This window comes from Oratosquilla oratoria, chromosome 22 (assembly GCF_046742065.1).
Source record: "Oratosquilla oratoria isolate Oo_2021 chromosome 22, ASM4674206v1, whole genome shotgun sequence".
NCBI classification, from domain to species: Eukaryota; Metazoa; Arthropoda; class Malacostraca; order Stomatopoda; family Squillidae; genus Oratosquilla; species Oratosquilla oratoria.
The window spans coordinates 10885641-10893140 of NC_134798.1; positions in this window are offsets into that span (position 1 = coordinate 10885641).

Consider the following 7500-nt stretch of genomic DNA (forward strand, 5'->3'; position numbering starts at 1 on the left):
CACCAAGGCATTTACTCGCTTCTCTCAATCTACATTCTACCTCCACCTTCACTCCACCTTTTCCTGACACATTTGCACCTAAGTATCTAAAACTATCCACTTCCTCCAGTTGCTCTCCCTTAATGCTCACTTCCAGATTACTGCCACTTTCACCCATTGTACATCTCATCATATTTATCTTCAGCTTTCTTCTATCACACTCTCCCAAACTCTGTCACCAACTTCCTCAATCCCTCCTCCGATCCTGCCACAAGCGCAGTGTCGTCCGCAAACAACAGCTGGCTCACCTCCCACTTTTCTCCATTTTCTTTAACCATCTCCAATCCTTGAACCACTACCCTTGCATTTACCTCTCGCACTATCCCATCCAGGGTGACATAACGCATCCTTGACGAAGTCCCACCTTTACCTCAAACCACTCACTCTCTCCATTTCTAATCCTGACACAAGCTCTACTACTCTCATAAAAACTCTTTACAGCTCCCAGAAGCTTTCCTCCTATCCCGTATATCCGCATAACCTCCCACAGTGCCTTTCTGTCTACCCTGTCGTAAGCCTTTTCCAGATCCATAAAGGCCCAAAAAACATCCTTCCCCTTTCCTATAGCTTTCTCACACATCTGTCTTACCACAAAGATCTGATCTACACAACCTCTACCTGTCCTAAATCTACAATGTTCCTCACCAATTACTCCCTCTGTTCCTCTCCTAATCCTCTCAATCAAGATCCTCCCATAAGCCTTCCCAACTACACTTAACAAGCTAATCCCTCTGAAACTACTACCTTCACACTTGTACCCCTTTCCCTTGTAAAGTGGAACTATACAAGCACTCCTCCAGTCCTCCGGCACTCTACCCTCTCTCCAGCAAACATTAAATAACCTCACCAACCAGTCCACCATCACTGTACCTCCTTTTTTAAGACATTCCGCATGGCATCCATCCAGACCAGGTGCCTTACCTGCTTTCATCATCTTAACTGCTGCCTTCACTTCATCCTTCCTTATTTCTCCTCCATTTTCCTCACTCATCACTGTCATTTTCTTAGCATTTCCCACTGCAGCTATCTTTCCCTCCCTATCCTCCTTCACATTCAGCAATTCCCTAAAATATTCTGCCCATCTTCCCCTTACTGCCTTCTCCTCCATTATCATCTCTCCATCTGCACCTTTTACCTTTTCTTCTCTACTTGATTCGCCTCCTCTTCCTCTCTTAATTTCTTTCCAAAACATCTTTTTATTACTTTCAAAATTTTCTGTCATACTCTTACCCCATTTTACATCTGCTCTCCTCTTTGCCTCTTTTACCTTTTTCTTTACTTCTCTTTTCTTTTCTTTGTACGTCTCATATGACTCCCTCGTCCTATTTTGTAACCAATCTGTGTAAGCTCGCTTCTTCTCTTCTACAACCTTCTTTGTTTCCTCATCCCGCCATTCACTACCCTTCCTTCTATTTCCTCCTGTCCTTCTTGTTCCACATACCATCCTTGCACACTTTGTGACTCCCTCCTTGAACCATCCCCATTCCTCCTCCACACCTACCTCTACTCTATCCTTCACTCCCTCCCACTCCTCCTTCAGCTTCTTCTTGTACTCCTTCTCCTTTTCCTCTTCATTTAAAGAGTTCACTCTTAGCACCTCCCCACCTTTTGTCCCTTTCCTCTTTCTCCATCTGTCCTCCACTCTCAACTTACCTTCCACCAGAAAATGATCTGATATTCCCCCACCCTCTCCCCTTAGCACATGTACATCCTTAACTCTTCCTATCATAATCCTATTTACCACTACATAGTCCATTAAAACTCTATCTACCACCCTTCCCTCCACCACCCTCACCCTTTGTAAAAACAAAGGTAATAAATGATAAAGAAATAGTATATATGTATAGTATATTTAGTATATTATATATGTATGATATACATAGTATATCTAGTACAGTTTAGAACGTCTTCGGACAAAGTGGGCAGCCCAAACTGTTTCATTAATATTATTTGATATGATGATAATGCAAATACACAGATAACAATATGCATTACGATTTTGTATGCCGTAACATTCAAACTGTGACGTATAGGTCGTGGTTTCACGTCAAACGGATTCTTTTTTACCTGCCCGAAGATGGTTGGGATTGATCTGGAGTCTGCCTGAAGGCTTTCATGTTGTCGCCTTTCAGGTCTATGTTTTAGGGTTCAAAGCTTGTACAAATTCCAGTCTCGTAATTACGAATTATGAGATTCACTACCCTTTAAGAATTATAGAAACACTTGAAGAATAAAGAAAGTATGATCATATGTACACTGTTACGTGCATCCATGTACAATGGCGTAATAAAACTCATAATGAAACTGCGAATGTTGAATAGTTTGTGTATCCGTGTATTTATTGTCTAATTACACATGGTTAGGGTGATTCACCACGTAATGAGAATATCTCAGGAGTGCCATCGTTTTTAGCACACTTCCGTACCGGTTGGCTCTTTTTCCTTCTACTCTGGTTGCCGTCTGACAATCCCATTCATTTCCTGGTAGCTTACCAGTACTGAAGATGACACATTTTTTATCGCCTAACCACTTTATTACTCTTTGGAGCACCTCTTGGCAACATTAATAACAGAAGGGGAAGAACCTACGCCAGGAGGCACTGAGTAGCTGCGGCCTAAGCCGTCACCTTTGCCCTATTAGGCGCTTTAAACACTGCTGGGGCAGGTAACAGTCATTACTTCCAATTACACCAACGGCGCACATAAGAGAGAGAGAGAGAGAGAGAGAGAGAGAGAGAGAGAGAGAGAGAGAGAGAGAGAGAGAGAGAGAGAGAGAGAGAGAGATAGAGAGAGAGAGAGAGAGAGAGAGAGAGAGAGAGAGAGAGAGAGAGAGAGAGAAAGATAGAGAGAGAGAGAGAGAGAGAGAGAGTTGAGAGTTCATCTCAGTTAATCCGGGAACGAGCTCTGTGGGGGTCCCCTTCAGCTCCTTCATCGAGTTTTGACTCTTGTAATGATATCTCTGTGTGTTGGATCAACATCAAGGAAACGTGCCACATGATGCCCATATAAACAAAGTTGACGTTCACGAGTTATTCTGAAGGTATCTGGCCTTGACGGAGGCTCAAGGGGTAACCGTCGGTTTCAGTCAGCAATAACCCACATTTCTCCAAAGGCATTTGGTACCAAAGTTGTCGAGACGTCTCTTCAAGTCGGTATTTAGTATCCATGTCTCACAGCCGTACCGGACAGGGAGTCCAAGCTTCTTGTGGATTCAAATCCTAATCCTCCTGCGTAAGTAACGACGTCATATACTCTGGTTGAACGAGTTCATAAACCATGGTCTATACCAATCCCTTAAGAGGATTCCTGGCATGAGCCACCAATGTTATGCACGACACAAAAGACATAAAGCTTTCCAAGACTACAATGCCCTCTTCACATACATGGACAAACTGAACTGTGTCGTCCAGTAGGCCCCAAGATACCTGGACCTTAGTCTCGCCTTCCTTTTCAATGACACAAGGGCTGTGACCAATAACTCCAACAACTTTGTAAGGAGTACAGCACCACTGGAAAGAAAAGGTCATTGACTTGAGTGTTGCCAGTGGATGCTCCACAACTATATTAATTGACAACTCTGCCCAGTATCCAGTCCATGCAGGAGGCACTGAGGTGCTTCTGGAAGAGGACGCAAAATGATCAGGAATGAAGCAAAACATACCTCCTCCATATTTCACTGCAAACACTGTCCCAGATAATGAACCAGGCCAGACATGAGATCAATAGTTCTTGTAGGAATACCAAGAGCCCCAGTCCGCCCAATCAAATGATTTTTCTGATATCAGTGTAAAGTCTACTGCTTCTATGCCTACATACATCCTCGCCCAATTCAAACTAGCGGTAAGGCGGACAGGTTAAGTTGGGTCAGGGCGGAAACGGATATTGGACCATCAGATGGCAGACCCCCACTGGAGTAGACCACACAGGGGCAGGCAACACAGGGGACAAGCAACACAGGGGGCAGGCCACACAGGGGCAGGCCACACAAGTGCAGGCCACACAGGGGCAGGCCACACAGGGGCAGGCCACACAGGGGCAGGCCACACAGGGGCAGGCCACACAGGGGCAGGCCACACAGGGGCAGGCCACACAGGGGCAGGCCACACAGGGGCAGGCCACACAGGGGCAGGCCACACAGGGGCAGGCCACACAGGGCAAGGCCACACAGGGGCAGGCCACACAGGGGCAGGCCACACAGGGGCAGGCCACACAGGGGCAGGCCACACAGGGGCAGGCCACACAGGGGCAGGCCACACAGGGGCAGGCCACACAGGGGCAGGCCACACAGGGGCAGGCCACACAGGGGCAGGCCACACAGGGGCAGGCCACACAGGGGCAGGCCACACAGGGCAAGGCCACACAGGGGCAGGCCACACAGGGGCAGGCCACACAGGGGCAGGCCACACAGGGGCAGGCCACACAGGGGCAGGCCACACAGGGGCAGGCCACACAGGGGCAGGCCACACAGGGCAAGGCCACACAGGGGCAGGCCACACTGGGGCAGGCCACATAGGGGCAGGCCACACAGGGGCAGGCCACACAGGGCAAGGCCACACAGGGACAGGTCACACAGGGCCAGGCCACAAGGGACAGGCCACACACACAAAATAACCAAACTAAAGGAGGGAAGGAACTACTAGAGGGCACAAAACTCCAATATCCACCTTTTATAGTATACATTCCTTTAAGAAAATAATTAACAAGGAATCGTCAGGGAATTTAAAGTTCATATCATCATCATCATCATCATCAACATCTTCATCATCATCATCATCATCACCATTTCCATCATCATCATTATTTCCATCATCATCATCATCAATCATCATCATCATCATCATCATCATCATCATCATCATCATCATCATCATCATCATCATCATCATCATCATCATCATCATCATCATCATCATCATCATAATTTACATCGTCATTTTTATTATCATCATCATCATTTTCATCATAATAATTTTCATCATAATCATTTTCATCATAATCATTTTCATCATCATCATCATCATCATCATCATCATCATCATCATCATCATCATCATCATCATCATCATCATCATCATCATCATCATCATTTCCATCATCATCATTTCCATCATCATCATCATTTCCATCATCATCATAATTTCCATCATCATCATAATTTCCATCACCATCATCATTATCATCATTTCTTGGCACTTGCAATAATAGTGCCTCAACCGCTTATGTGTAAAGAGTTCAATGACATTTTACTTCTTGTCATTCTACATATGACTACTATGCTGACTCTCAACCTGTTTTATGCACTTTCTGTTCCTGAAGATGGAATTTCCATTAGCTGAATAAGATCATCTGGTGACAACCACAAGAGATGTATGAGAACGAGCTCGATGAGTCTACCAACCAGAGGACTCGAACCCACAGACCTCAGGTAACGAGTGGACCACTATAACCTCCACAACACGCCTTCCTTTGAATAGGTCTCACCAATTCTCGTTCAATTAACCAATAAAGTCCATTGGATTACACAATTCCTCCTCCATATTCTCTTCCTCTCTCCCCATCTCCTGCCCTCACCTTCTTCCTCCCCCTCCTCCCGCCCTTTCCTTCCCTCTGCCCCTTCTCCGTCTACCCACCATGATGCCATTCATCCTATCATTTTCATTCTTTCTCCCCTTCTCTTCCCCATCCTCCTTTTTCTCCTCCCACCTATACATATGCATTTATTTATATTTCGTTCCTCCCCTTCCTCTTTCTCATCCCCCCCCCCTTTTCTATCCTCTTTCTAGCCTCTGCCCCTTTGCAAGTTGGAGGTTGGTGTGTGGTATTAATGTGCGTGTACGCCCTTACCCACTATTGATTACAAAGGCTTGACATCTGACATTCATCAGTGCCAGGGCACCCTCACACAAGAACTGGCACAGTCATGAATGTGGGTGCCACGTGAGGCGTCTTCACCGCCCCCGCGTTTGCTCCGTTCGTTAGGCAAATGTTGTTAGATGCAGAATAATGGTCATGCTTTTGATATGTTTGGAGTCTTCTTATTTACATTTCTCCAATGCGCCATTTGCAAAAGAAAAACAATTGTTACAGTAATATGGTAATGCATACATATACCAACGGCTTTTCCCCCTTACAATGGAGGTAGCCAAAAAACAAAGGCATAAAATCCACTCCCACCCATTCCATCCCCACATACTCCACTCCCATTCACCCCCCTTCCCTCCCTCTTATCTTGGCTCCTCCTGGATGATGGGTCATCCCTGCATCTCGCCCACTGCCCTGGGTCAGAGGCAATGTAGCAAGACACAGCACATCCACAGCAAAGCCGCTTCATTTAATCGGTGATTTCTTCAAGGTTAATGTAAATAAGGTGAAACTGGGAAGGGAGATGTGGGTTTTTGTAAGTGCATATGAGCCTGGCAGTGAAAAGAGTGTAGAGGAAAGGGAGGCTTTTTGGATAGATCTAAATGAGTGTATAGAGGTAAATCAATGTAGTGGAATTGTAAGATCTTAATGCTAGAGTAGGAAATGAACCAATAGACGGAGTGGTTGGCAAGTATGAAGTTCCAGGAAAAAAATCGTAGTGGAGAGTTGATGGTGGAGATGTGTTTAGAGAGTTGATGATAACAAATACAGTGTTTAGGAAGAAAGTCAAGCATAAGTACACATGGGAAAGAGTAGTGGATGGAAGGGTGGTAGATAGGGTTTTAATAGACTGCATAGTGGTAACCAGGAGATGAGTAGGAAGAGTTTTGGATGCACATGTTCTAAGGGGAGAGAGTGGGGGAATATCAGATCATTTTTTGGCGGAAGGTAAGTTGAGAGTGGAGGATAGATGGAGAAATATGAAAAGGGCAGAAGGTAGGGAGGTGTTTAGAGTAAACTGCTTAAGTAAGAAAGAAAAGAAGAAGGAGTACAAGAAGAACCGAGAGAGAAGTGGGAGGGAGTGGAGGAGGAATGTGGATGGTTCAAGAAGGGAGTCACAAGGTGTGCAAAGTTGGTGTGTGAAACAAGGAGGACGGGTTGGTTACAAAATAGGACGAAAGAACCACATGAGAGGTACAAAGAAAAGAAAAGATATATAAAGCATAAAATAAAGGAGGCAAAGAGGAGAGTGGATGTGAAATTGGATAAGAGTATGATAGAAAACCTTGAAAGTAATAAAAAGATGTTTTGGAAAGAAATTAAGAGAAGACAACGAGGCGAATCATGTAGAGAAAAAAAAAGTGCAGTTGAAGAGATGATAATGGAAGAGATGGCAGTGAGAGAAAGATGGGCAGAGTATTTTAGGGAGTTGCTAAATGTGAAGAAGGATAGGGATGGAAAGGTAGTTGCAGTGGGAAGCGCTAAGAAAATGATAGTGATAAGTGAGGAAAATGGAGGAGAAATAAGAAAAGATGAGGTGAATGCAGTTATTAAAATAATGAGAGTAGGTAAGGCACTTGGATTGGATGGGTGTCCTGCA